The sequence below is a fragment of the Triticum dicoccoides genome, chromosome 3B (assembly GCF_002162155.2).
Source record: "Triticum dicoccoides isolate Atlit2015 ecotype Zavitan chromosome 3B, WEW_v2.0, whole genome shotgun sequence".
Lineage (NCBI taxonomy): Eukaryota > Viridiplantae > Streptophyta > Magnoliopsida > Poales > Poaceae > Triticum > Triticum dicoccoides.
In genome coordinates this window covers 368,940,795-368,954,005 of record NC_041385.1, presented here as the reverse complement: position 1 = coordinate 368,954,005, position 13,211 = coordinate 368,940,795, and the positions used below count along the sequence as shown (strand labels likewise).

The 13,211-nt window shown below is 45.0% G+C and overlaps 1 pseudogene; it reads right to left on the bottom strand.

Annotated features, from left to right (window-relative positions):
- LOC119279541 overlaps nucleotides 1–12,037 on the bottom strand; it is a 90,941-nt pseudogene extending 78,904 nt beyond the window's left edge.
- Nucleotides 12,038–13,211: the final 1,174 nt, after the last annotated feature.

The window sequence follows — 13,211 nt, the reverse complement described above, 5'->3', positions numbered from 1 at the left end:
CGGAGTCTCCTATGGCGCGGTTCGTCCCTGCCTCCACCTCTGGCGGACCGCCCATCCGCACCCCGGGTCCGGCTCTGCTCGCGCTCCCTGCGCCGGCGGCCCCTGGCGCTGCGCCCCCTGCCGCAGCCCCCGATGCCGCGGCCTCCTCATCTACCAAGTATCTAGGGTAATTCTGCTCCAGTGGCTGTTCCCCTTATTACAGAAGCACTTAGTCTTGGGTTTGGGTTCAACCTTGGGTTTCTTCACTGGAGCAGCAGCTGATTTGCCGTTTCATGAAGTATCCCTTCTTGCCCTTGCCTTTCTTGAAACTAGTGGTTTCACCAACCATCAACAATTGATGCTCCTTCTTATTTCTACTTTCGCGGTGTCAAACATCGTGAATACCTCAAGGATCATCTTATTTATCCCTGATATGTTATAGTTCATCACGAAGCTCTAGCAGCTCGGTGGCAATGACTTTGGAGAAACATCACTATCTCATTTGGAAGATCAACTCCCACTCAATTCAAGTGATTGTTGCACTCAGACAATCTGAGCACAAGCTCAACGATTGAGATTTTCTCCCTTAGTTTGCAGGCTAAGAGAATCGTCGGAGGTCTTATACCTCTTGACGTGAGCACGAGCCTGAAATCCCAATTTCAGCCCTCGAACCATCTCATATGTTCCGCGATGTTTCGAAAACGTCTTTGGTGCCTCTACTTAAACCATTTAACTGAACTATCACGTAGTTATCAAAACGTGTATGTTCGATGTTTGAAACATCCACAAACGACGTTTGGGGTTTAGCACACTGAGCAGTGCATTAAGGACATAAGCTTTCTACTGTTCGCATAATCGCTACTATCAACTTTCAACTATATTTTCTCTAGGAACATATCTAAAACAGTAGAACTAAAGCGCGAGCTACGACATAATTTGCAAAAGGTCTTTTGACTATGTTCAGGCTAATTAAGTTCATCTTATGAACTCCCACTCAGATAGACATCCCTCTGGTCATCTAAGTGATTACATGATCCGAGTCAACTAGGCCGTGTCCGATCATCACGTGAGACGGACTAGTCATCATCGGTGAACATCTTCATGTTGATCGTATCTACTATACGACTCATGCTCGACCTTTCGGTCTCCGTGTTCCGAGGCCATGTCTGTACATGCTAGGCTCGTCAAGTTAACCCTAAGTGTTTTCGCTGTGTAAAACTGTCTTACACCCGTTGTATGTGAACGTAAGAATCCATCACACCCAATCATCACGTGGTGCTTAGAAGCGACGAACTGTAGCAACGGTGCACAGTTAGGGGAGAACACTTCTTGAAATTTTGTAAGGGATCATCTTATTTACTACCGTCGTCCTAAGTAAACAAGATGCATAAACATGATAAACATCACATGCAATCAAATAGAGTAGTGACATGATATGGCCAATATCATATAGCTCCTTTGATCTTCATCTTCGGGGCTCCATGATCATCTTGTCACCGGCATGACACCATGATCTCCATCATCATGATCTCCATCATCGTGTCTTCATGAAGTTGTCACGCCAACGACTACTTCTACTTCTATGACTAACGCGTTTAGCAATAAAGTAAAGTAGTTTACATGGCGTTCTTCAATGACACGCAGGTCATACAATAAATAAAAACAACTCCTATGGCTCCTGCCGGTTGTCATACTCATCGACATGCAAGTCGTGAATCCTATTACAAGAACATGATCAATCTCATACATCACATATCATTCATCACATTCTTCTGGCCATATCACATCACATAGCATACCCTGCAAAAACAAGTTAGACGTCCTCTAATTGTTGTTGCATGTTTTACGTGGCTGCTATGGGTTTCTAGCAAGAACGTTTCTTACCTACGCAAGACCACAACGTGATATGCCAATTGCTATTTACCCTTCATAAGGACCCTTTTCATCGAATCCGTTCCGACTAAAGTGGGAGAGACTGGCACCCGCTAGCCACCTTATGCACCAAGTGCATGTCAATCGGTGGAACCTGTCTCACGTAAGAGTACGTGTAAGGTCGGTCCGGACCGCTTCATCCCACAATACCGTCGAAACAAGATTGGACTAGTAACGGTAAGCATATTGAACAACATCAACGCCCACAACTACTTTGTGTTCTACTCGTGCAAAGAATCTACGCAATAGACCTAGCTCATGATGCCACTGTTGGGGAACGTAGCAGAAATTCAAAATTTTCCTACGTGTCACCAAGATCTATCTATGGAGAAACCAGCTACGAGTAGAAGGAGAGTGCATCTACATACCCTTGTAGATCGCTAAGCGGAAGCGTTCAAGAGAACGGGGTTGAAGGAGTCGTACTCGTCGTGATTCAAATCATCGATGATCAAGTGCCGAACGCACGGCACCTCCGCGTTCAACACACGTACAGCCCGGTGACGTCTCCCATGCCTTGATCCAGCAAGGAGAGAGGGAGAGGTTGAGGAAGACTCCATCCAAAAGTAGCACAACGGCGTGGTGGTGATGGAGGAGCGTGGCAATCCAGCAGGGCTTCGCCAAGCACCACGGGAGAGGAGGACGACTTGGGAGAGGGGGAGGGCTGCGCCAGAACTTCGTCTTGAGCTCCCATGCGTCTACCCACTATATATAGGGGTGGAGGGGCTGGTTTCTTGCCCTCCAAGTCCATTGGGGCGTTGGCCAAGGTGGGAGGAAAGAAATCCCATCATTTCCTTCCCCACCGATTGTTATCCCCCCTTTTTAGGGATCTTGATCTTATCCCTTCGGGATATGATCTTATTCCTTCTAAGGGGGGATCTTGGTGCGCCTTGACCAGGGGTGTGGGGCCTTGCCCCCACTACCCACGTTCATGTGCGTCCCCCCATGCAAGTGGGCCCCACTCCGGAACCTTTTAGAACCTTCCCGGTACAATACCGAAAAATCCCGAACATTTTCCGGTGGCCAAAATAGGACTTCCCATATATAAATCTTTACCTCCGGACCATTTCGGAACTCCTCGTGACGTCCGGGATCTCATTCGGGACTCCGAACAACATTCGGTAACCACATACAAACTTCCTTTATAACCCTAGCGTCATCGAACCTTAAGTGTGTAGACCCTACGGGTTCGGAAGACATGCAGACATGACCGAGACGTTCTCCGGTCAATAACCAACAGCGGGATCTGGATAGCCATGATGGCTCCCACATGTTCCACGATGATCTCATCGGATGAACCACGATGTCAAGGACTTAATCAATCCCGTATTCAATTCCCTTTGTCTATCGGTATGTTACTTGCCCGAGACTCGATCGTCCGTATCCAATACCTTGTTCAATCTCGTTACCGGCAAGTCACTTTACTCGTTCTGTAACACATCATCCCGTGATCAACTCCTTGGTCACATTGCGCATATGATGATGTCCTACCGAGTGGGCCCAGAGATACCTCTCCGTTTACACGGAGTGACAAATCCCAGTCTCGATCCACATAAAACAATAGATACTTTCGGAGATACCTGTAGTGCACCTTTATAGTCACCCAGTTACGTTGTGACGTTTGATACACCCAAAGCACTCCTACGGTATCCAGGAGTTACACGCTCTCATGGTCAAAGGAAGAGATACTTGACATTGGCAAAGCTCTAGCAAACGAACTACACGATCTTTGTGCTATGCTCAGGATTGGGTCTTGTCCATCACATCATTCTCCTAATGATGTGATCCCATTATCAACGACATCCAATGTCCATAGCCAGGAAACCATGACTATCTGTTGATCACAACGAGCTAGTCAACTAGAGGCTCACTAGGGACATATTGTGGTCTATGTATTCACACGTGTATTATGATTTCCGGATAATACAGTTATAGCATGAATAAAAGACAATTATCATGAACAAGGAAATATAATAATAACACTTTTATTATTGCATCTAGGGCATATTTCCAACAGTCTCCCACTTGCACTAGAGTCAATAATCTAGTTCACATCGCCATGTGATTAACACTCACAGGTCACATCGCCATGTGACTAATACCCAAGAGTTTACTAGAGTCAGTAGTCTAGTTCACATCACTATGTGATTAACACTCAATGAGTTTTATGTTTGATCATGTTGCTTGTGAGAGAGGTTTTAGTCAACGGGTCTGAACCTTTCAGATCCGTGTGTGCTTTACAAATCTCTATGTCATCTCCTAGATGAAGCTACCACGCTCTATTTGGAGCTATTCCAAATAACTGTTCTACTTGGAGCTATTCTAAATTGTTGCTCCATTATATGTATCCGGTCTCTCTACTCAGAGCTATCCGGATAGGTGTTTAGCTTGTATCGACGTAACCCTTTACGACGAACTCTTTTACCACCTCCATAACCGAGAAAAATTCCTTAGTCCGCTAGTTACTAAGGATAACTTTGACCGCTGTCCTATGATCCATTTTTGGATCACTCTTGTACCCCTTGACTGACTCATGGCAAGGCACACTTCAGGTGCGGTACACAGCATAGCATACTGTAGAGCCTATGTCTTAAGCATAGGGGACGACCTTCGTCCTTTCTCTCTTTTCTGCCGAGGTTGAGATTTAAGTCTTAACTTCGTACCTTACAACTCAGGCAAGAACTTCTTCTTTGACTGATCCATCTTGAACACCTTCAAGATCATGTCAAGGTATGTGCTCATTTGAAAGTATTATTAAGCATTTTGATCTATCCTTATAGATCTTGATGCTCAATGTTCAAGTAGCTTAATCCAGGTTTTCTATTGAAAAACACCTTTCAAATAACCCTATATGCTTTCTAGAAATTCTACATCATCTCTGATCATCAATATGTCAACAACATATACTCATCAGAAATTCTATAGTGCTCCCACTCACTTCTTTGGAAATACAAGTTTCTCATAAACTTTGTATAAATCCAAAATCTTTGATCATCTCATCAAAGCGTACATTCCAACTCCGAGATGCTTACTCCAGTCCTTAGAAGGATCGCTGGAGCTAGCATACCTTTTAGCATCCTTAGGATCGACAAAACTTTTCTGATTGTATTGCATACAACCTTTCCTTATGAAAACTGGTAAGGAAACTTGTCTTGACATCCATCTGCCAGATTTCATAAATGCAGCTAATGCTAACATGATTCCGACGGACTTTAAGCATCGCTACGAGTGAGAAAATCTCATTGTAGTCAACTCCTTGAACTTGTCGGAAAACACTTCGCCACAAGTCGAGCTTCATAGATGGTGACATTACCATCCACGTCCGTGTTCTTCTTAAAAGATCCATTTATCTCAATGGATTGCCGATCATCGGGCAAGTCCATCAAAGTCCATGCTTTGTTCTGATATATGGATACTATCTCGGGTTTCATGGCTTCTAACCATTTGTCGGAATTCGGGCCCACCATCACTTCTCCATAGCTCGTAGGTTCATTGTTGTCTAGCAACATGACCTTCAAGACAGGATTACGTACCACTCTGGAGTAGTACGCATCCTTGTCATCCCACGAGGTTTGGTAGTGACTTGATCCGAAGTTTCATGATCAATATCATAAGCTTCCACTTCAATTGGTGTAGGTGCCACAGGAACAACTTCCTGTGCCCTGCCACACACTAGTTGAAGAGACGGTTCAATAACCTCATCAAGTCTCCACCATCCTCCCACTCAATTCTTTCGAGAGAAACTTTTCCTCGAGAAAGTACCTGATTCTAGAAACAATCCCTTATTGCTTTCGGATCTGAGATAGGAGGTATACCCAACTGTTTTGGGTGTCCTATGCAGATGCATTTTATCCGCTTTGGGTTCGAGCTTATCAACCTGAAACTTTTTCACATAAGCGTCGCAGCCCCAAACTTTTAAGAAACGACAACTTAGGTTTCTCCAAACGGTGTCGCCTCAACGGAATTACGTGGTACCCTGTTATAGTGAGTGCGGTTGTCTCTAATGCCTAACCCATGAACGATAGTGGTAATTCGATAAGAGACATCATGGTACGCACCATATCCAATAGGGTGCAACTATGATGTTCGGACACACCATCACACTATGGTGTTCCAGGCGGTATTAATTGTGAAACAATTTCCACAATGTGTTAATTGTGTGCCAAAACTCGTAACTCAGATATTCATCTCTATGATCATATCATAGACATTTTATCCTCTTGTCACAATGATCTTCTACTTCACTCTGAAATTACTTGAACCATTCAATAATTCAGACTTGTGTTTCATCAAGTAAATATTCTCAACATCTACTTGAATCATCTGTGAAGTAAGAACATAACGATATTCACTGCATGCCTCAGCACTCATTGGACTGCACACATCAAAATGTGTTACTTCCAACAAGTTGCTATCTTGTTCCATCTTACTGAAAACGAGGCTTTTCAGTCATCTTACCCATGTGGTATGATTTGCATATCTCAAGTGATTCAAAATCAAGTGAGTCCAAACAATCCATCTGCATGGAGTTTCTTCATGCGTATACACCAATAGACATGGTTCGCATGTCTCAAACTTTTCAAAAATGAGTGAGTCCAAAGATTCATTAACATGGAGATTCTTCATGCGTTCTTATACCAATATGACTTACATGGCAGTGCCACAAGTAAGTGGTACTATCATTACTATCTTATATCTTTTGGCATGAAAATGTGTATTCCTACGATCGAGATTCAATAAACCATTCCTTTAGGTGCAAGAGCACTTACTCAGGTTTAATACTAATCTTGATGGTAGAGGGAGCGTGCGATGTTTGATCACATCAAACTTGGAAACACTTCCAACACATATCGTCAGCTCACCTTTAGCTAGTCTCCTTTTATTCCGTAGCTTTTATTTCGAGTTACTAACACTTAGCAACCGAACCGGTATCTTAATACCCTGGTGCTACTAGGAGTACTAGTAAAGTACACATTAATATAATGTATATCCAATATACTTCTATCGACTTTGCCAGCCTTCTCATCTACCAAGTATCTAGGGTAATTCTGCTCCAGTGGCTGTTCCCCTTATTACAGAAGCACTTAGTCTCGGGTTTGGGTTCAACCTTGGGTTTCTTCACTGGAGCAGCAGCTGATTTGCCGTTTCATGAAGTATCCCTTCTTGCCCTTGCCTTTCTTGAAACTAGTGGTTTCACCAACCATCAACAATTGATGCTCCTTCTTATTTCTACTTTCGCGGTGTCAAACATCGTGAATACCTCAAGGATCATCTTATTTATCCCTGATATGTTATAGTTCATCACGAAGCTCTAGCAGCTCGGTGGCAATGACTTTGGAGAAACATCACTATCTCATTTGGAAGATCAACTCCCACTCAATTCAAGTGATTGTTGCACTCAGACAATCTGAGCACAAGCTCAACGATTGAGATTTTCTCCCTTAGTTTGCAGGCTAAGAGAATCGTCGGAGGTCTTATACCTCTTGACGTGAGCACGAGCCTGAAATCCCAATTTCAGCCCTCGAACCATCTCATATGTTCCGCGATGTTTCGAAAACGTCTTTGGTGCCTCTACTTAAACCATTTAACTGAACTATCACGTCGTTATCAAAACGTGTATGTTCGATGTTTGAAACATCCACAAACGACGTTTGGGGTTCAGCACACTGAGCAGTGCATTAAGGACATAAGCTTTCTATTGTTCGCATAATCGCTACTATCAACTTTCAACTATATTTTCTCTAGGAACATATCTAAAACAGTAGAACTAAAGCGCGAGCTACGACATAATTTGCAAAAGGTCTTTTGACTATGTTCAGGATAATTAAGTTCATCTTATGAACTCCCACTCAGATAGACATCCCTCTGGTCATATAAGTGATTACATGATCCGAGTCAACTAGGCCGTGTCCGATCATCACGTGAGACGGACTAGTCATCATCGGTGAACATCTTCATGTTGATCGAATCTACTATATGACTCATGCTCGACCTTTCGGTCTCCGTGTTCCGAGGCCATGTCTGTACATGCTAGGCTCGTCAAGTTAACCCTAAGTGTTTTCGCTGTGTAAAACTGTCTTACACCCGTTGTATGTGAACGTAAGAATCCATCACACCCGATCATCACGTGGTGCTTAGAAGCGACGAACTGTAGCAACGGTGCACAGTTAGGGGAGAACACTTCTTGAAATTTTGTAAGGGATCATCTTATTTACTACCGTCGTCCTAAGTAAACAAGATGCATAAACATGATAAACATCACATGCAATCAAATAGAGTAGTGACATGATATGGCCAATATCATATAGCTCCTTTGATCTTCATCTTCGGGGCTCCATGATCATCTTGTCACCGGCATGACACCATGATCTCCATCATCATGATCTCCATCATCGTGTCTTCATGAAGTTGTCACGCCAACGACTACTTCTACTTCTATGACTAACGCGTTTAGCAATAAAGTAAAGTAGTTTACATGGCGTTCTTCAATGACACGCAGGTCATACAATAAATAAAGACAACTCCTATGGCTCCTGCCGGTTGTCATACTCTTCGACATGCAAGTCGTGATTCCTATTACAAGAACATGATCAATCTCATACATCACATATCATTCATCACATTCTTCTTGGCCATATCACATCACAAAGCATACCCTGCAAAAACAAGTTAGACGTCCTCTAATTGTTGTTTGCATGTTTTACGTGGCTGCTATGGGTTTCTAGCAAGAACGTTTCTTACCTACGCAAAACCACAACGTGATATGTCAATTGCTATTTACCCTTCATAAGGACCCTTTACATCGAATCCGTTCCGACTAAAGTGGGAGAGACTGGCACCCGCTAGCCACCTTATGCACCAAGTGCATGTCAATCGGTGGAACCTGTCTCACGTAAGAGTACGTGTAAGGTCGGTCCGGGCCGCTTCATCCCACAATACCGTCGAAACAAGATTGGACTAGTAACGGTAAGCATATTGAACAGCATCAACGCCCACAACTACTTTGTGTTCTACTCGTGCAAAGAATCTACGCAATAGACCTAGCTCATGATGCCACTGTTGGGGAACGTAGCAGAAATTCAAAATTTTCCTACGTGTCACCAAGATCTATCTATGGAGAAACCAGCTACGAGTAGAAGGAGAGTGCATCTACATACCCTTGTAGATCGCTAAGCGGAAGCGTTCAAGAGAACGGGGTTGAAGGAGTCGTACTCGTCGTGATTCAAATCATCGATGATCAAGTGCCGAACGCACGGCACCTCCGCGTTCAACACACGTACAGCCCGGTGACGTCTCCCATGCCTTGATCCAGCAAGGAGAGAGGGAGAGGTTGAGGAAGACTCCATCCAAAAGTAGCACAACGGCGTGGTGGTGATGGAGGAGCGTGGCAATCCAGCAGGGCTTCGCCAAGCACCACGGGAGAGGAGGACGACTTGGGAGAGGGGGAGGGCTGCGCCAGAACTTCGTCTTGAGCTCCCATGCGTCTACCCACTATATATAGGGGTGGAGGGGCTGGTTTCTTGCCCTCCAAGTCCATTGGGGCGTTGGCCAAGGTGGGAGGAAAGAAATCCCATCATTTCCTTCCCCACCGATTGTTATCCCCCCTTTTTAGGGATCTTGATCTTATCCCTTCGGGATATGATCTTATTCCTTCTAAGGGGGGATCTTGGTGCGCCTTGACCAGGGGTGTGGGGCCTTGCCCCCACTACCCACGTTCATGTGGGTCCCCCATGCAGGTGGGCCCCACTCCGGAACCTTCTAGAACCTTCCCGGTACAATACCGAAAAATCCCGAACATTTTCCGGTGGCCAAAATAGGACTTCCCATATATAAATCTTTACCTCCGGACCATTCCGGAACTCCTCGTGACGTCCGAGATCTCATCCGAGACTCCGAACAACATTTGGTAACCACATACAAACTTCCTTTATAACCCTAGCGTCATCAAACCTTAAGTGTGTAGACCCTACGGGTTCGGGAGACATGCAGACATGACCGAGACGTTCTCCGGTCAATAACCAACAGCAGGATCTGGATACCCATGATGGCTCCCACATGTTCCACGATGATCTCATCGGATGAACCACGATGTCAAGGACTTAATCAATCCCGTATTCAATTCCCTTTGTCTATCGGTATGTTACTTGCCCGAGACTCGATCATCGGTATCCAATACCTTGTTCAATCTCGTTACCGGCAAGTCACTTTACTCATTCCGTAACACATCATCCCGTGATCAACTCCTTGGTCACATTGCGCATATGATGATGTCCTACCGAGTGGGCCCAGAGATACCTCTCCGTTTACACGGAGTGACAAATCCCAGTCTCGATCCGCATAAAACAATAGATACTTTCGGAGATACCTGTAGTGCACCTTTATAGTCACCCAGTTACGTTGTGACGTTTGATACACCCAAAGCACTCCTACGGTATCCAGGAGTTACACGCTCTCATGGTCAAAGGAAGAGATACTTGACATTGGCAAAGCTCTAGCAAACGAACTACACGATCTTTGTGCTATGCTCAGGATTGGGTCTTGTCCATCACATCATTCTCCTAATGATGTGATCCCGTTATCAACGACATCCAATGTCCATAGCCAGGAAACCATGACTATCTGTTGATCACAACGAGCTAGTCAACTAGAGGCTCACTAGGGACATATTGTGGTCTATGTATTCACACGTGTATTACGATTTCCGGATAATACAGTTATAGCATGAATAAAAGACAATTATCATGAACAAGGAAATATAATAATAACACTTTTATTATTGCATCTAGGGCATATTTCCAACAGCACGCTCCTCGTGACACCCATTGGGCTCTCGTGAAACGTATACTTCGGTACATACGTGGCACCACAGCCATGGGTCTCACCCTGACGGCCTCGCCAGACACCAGCCTTGTCGCCTACTCCGACGCCGACTGGGCTGGGTGTCCCGACACTCGACGCTCCACCTCCGGCTATTGCGTCTACCTCGGGCCCTCTCTGATTTCGTGGTCGTCTAAACGACAACCCACGGTCTCACGATCGAGCGCCGAGGCCGAGTATCGGGTCGTGGCCAACGCCGTCGCGGAGTGTTCTTGGCTACGACAGCTACTCCAGGAGTTGCTATGTGAGGTCACCAAGGCGACGCTCGTCTACTGTGACAACGTCTCCGCGGTGTACCTCGCTGCCAACCCTGTCCATCACTGACGGACGAAGCACATCGAGCTTGACATCCACTTCGTCCGGGAGCATGTCGCACTTGGTCGTGTTCGTGTTCACCATGTGCCCACCGATCAGTAGTTCGCCGATGTGATGACGAAGGGGCTACCTACCTCGACGTTCGAGGGGTTTCGGTCCAGTCTTTGCGTCACCGGCGACGCTTCGACTGCGGGGGGGGGGGGGTGTTGAACATATGTACATGTACGTAGGTCTGGGTTCTGTATGCAGTACCTGTAGTATCTGTCTCCCTCTGTATGTACGTGTATCTTGGGAGACAAGATACCGATCGCACCCCTTGTACCTATATATATGTGCCTAGTGCACGGTCAATCAATTATCGATGCACCAAATCATTCTCTACAGGCAGTGTGGTGGTGGCAGCTTATGCCGACCACGAGACCACCACACTTGTACCTGTTCAGCTGGATCTGCAGCAGCGCCGCCCTGATGTTTTCCTGTATATGAAAAACAAAATGTAAGCACTTGTACATGCATGCACGATGTGCATGGATGTGGTGTGAGTCTGTGATAGAAGCAAAATCAAGCGAGCAATACCTCTGGTAACATAGGGTAGAGGTCCTCGACGCCAGTGGCCATGCGGCCATCGACGAGCACGTCCGCCAGGTCGACCGGGACGGTGGCCTCGATCAGGAGCACGCCCTTGTTGTTGACGTGGAGGAAGCGCCGGCCGTCGTCGTCGAGGGCGAGGCGCCCCGCCAGGGTATGGCGCGACGGCCTTGAGGAGCCCCTCCCTCGGCGCCTTGTTGGGCGGCGCCGGCGCGGGGTAGGTGAGTACGATGGGGACGAAGATGTCCAGGGCGGCGCGGTCGAAGACGGTCAGCGGCACCTTCTCGCCGACGAGCGGGTGTGGCGTGCTGTACGCCAGCTTCACCATCGTGCTGCTCGTAATCTCCATCGATCCGATTATAGAAGTGGCGCCCGACTTCAACGATCGGAGAGCTCGGCCACTTGATTGACATGGCAGCGGCCCCGGAGGCGCATGGCAACGACGGGAAGTGACGGCGCTAGAAGGAGAAAGAGAGATCGGGAGAGAAAGAGAGATGAGGAGAGGAAGCACCGTGGGGTTACCCCGCAAAGCTCTTTTTACCGGTGGTGGTATGTACCGGCAAGCAATCCATCGCTCGTTTGCATACTGAGATTCGTGCCGCCCTGCTCCGCATAATAGTAAAATTCATTTTTTGATTTGAATACTATGCAATACATCTCTGACTTGTACAAGCAAGAGGCCCACATGTGTACTTATGTCAGTTTTTGTCATAAAAAGCTATGCTAGTTCCCATGCAGGTGCATTCATTATATCTCCTCTCCGTCTCAATAACTCCATGCCTTTTATTTTCTCTTTGACAATTTCAATCAATCATATCTTTTAAACTATAACTTCGTTTTCTAATTTTTATATATATTTGTAATTCTGATGGCAAGAACTTTAGAACAAGACCAATTTTGAATATATTTTATACTTGTTTCACTATGTGAAATAGAATTTTCAAATATATGAACCTAATATATTTTCAAATATGTGAAGAGAATTCTAGTGATTTTTATTTCAAATATGTTTAATGGTTATTTCAGTCAGCTAAAATTGATTTCGCACATTCAAAACATGCTAAAATTGAGTGAAAACATCCTAAAAACATGCTAAAACTACTGAAATAGGTCAAATAATATCTGAAATATGCTAAAATTCTAATGAAATATTGAAATAATATCTGAAACATGATGTGTAAATATGTGAAATTGATATTTTTGTGATCTCTGAAATTCGTGAAATAGCAAAAATATAATTGAAATATGTTTCGTAAAAGACTTGAAATCAGCTGTGTGTTAAATTGAGTAAAATCATTTTGTCGAAATAAGTTATATCCAACTTTTGAAACGAGTGAACTAAGTTTTCCGAATGAGCGGAATCTGTTTTTTGAACACAACGAAACATACCTTTTGGAATGAGTGAACCCAGTGTTTTGAATGAGTGAAACATGTTTGTTAAAATGAATGAAATCACTTTTTGAAATGAGTGAAATATGTTGCAAGAATTTTAAACTCGTCCGAAATGTATTCAAATAACAAGT